Raw genomic sequence first — 375 nt, 5'->3', positions numbered from 1 at the left:
TTTTTTACTCATTTAAAACCCAATAAAATTTAATATGCTCCCTTATTCTTTTATCTATTTTAATATGTACAGGTCAGAATAAGCATGCTGTTTGAATTTTTACATAACTATAAGTGTTACACTGAATGACAATGGAACATTATTTCAACCAAATTTTGACATTTTATTCTTCAAAAACTTATTTGAACCCTTAAATGTAGACCAGGGGTGCCCAAACTCGGTCCTGGAGGGCCGGTGTCCTGCAGAGTTTAGCTCCAACCCCAATTAAACACACCTGAACCAGCTAATCAATCTTTACTTGCATTTAATGTGCTTTCTATGGACATAAAATCACTTTTGTAAATTTATTTTGATGCGGACATCTTAACGTCTTTG

The 375-nt window shown here is 33.3% G+C and overlaps 1 protein-coding gene across 5 annotated transcripts in view; it reads left to right on the top strand.

Moving 5' to 3' along the window:
* LOC107752451 (histone deacetylase 7-like) overlaps positions 1-375 on the top strand; it is a 99,735-nt gene that overhangs the window by 82,734 nt on the left and 16,626 nt on the right. The window lies entirely within an intron of this gene.

The sequence above is a fragment of the Sinocyclocheilus rhinocerous genome, unplaced genomic scaffold, assembly GCF_001515625.1.
Source record: "Sinocyclocheilus rhinocerous isolate Xijiao unplaced genomic scaffold, SAMN03320098_v1.1 scaffold2246, whole genome shotgun sequence".
In the NCBI taxonomy this organism is placed as follows: Eukaryota; Metazoa; Chordata; class Actinopteri; order Cypriniformes; family Cyprinidae; genus Sinocyclocheilus; species Sinocyclocheilus rhinocerous.
This window is presented reverse-complemented; position numbering and strand designations above follow the sequence as displayed.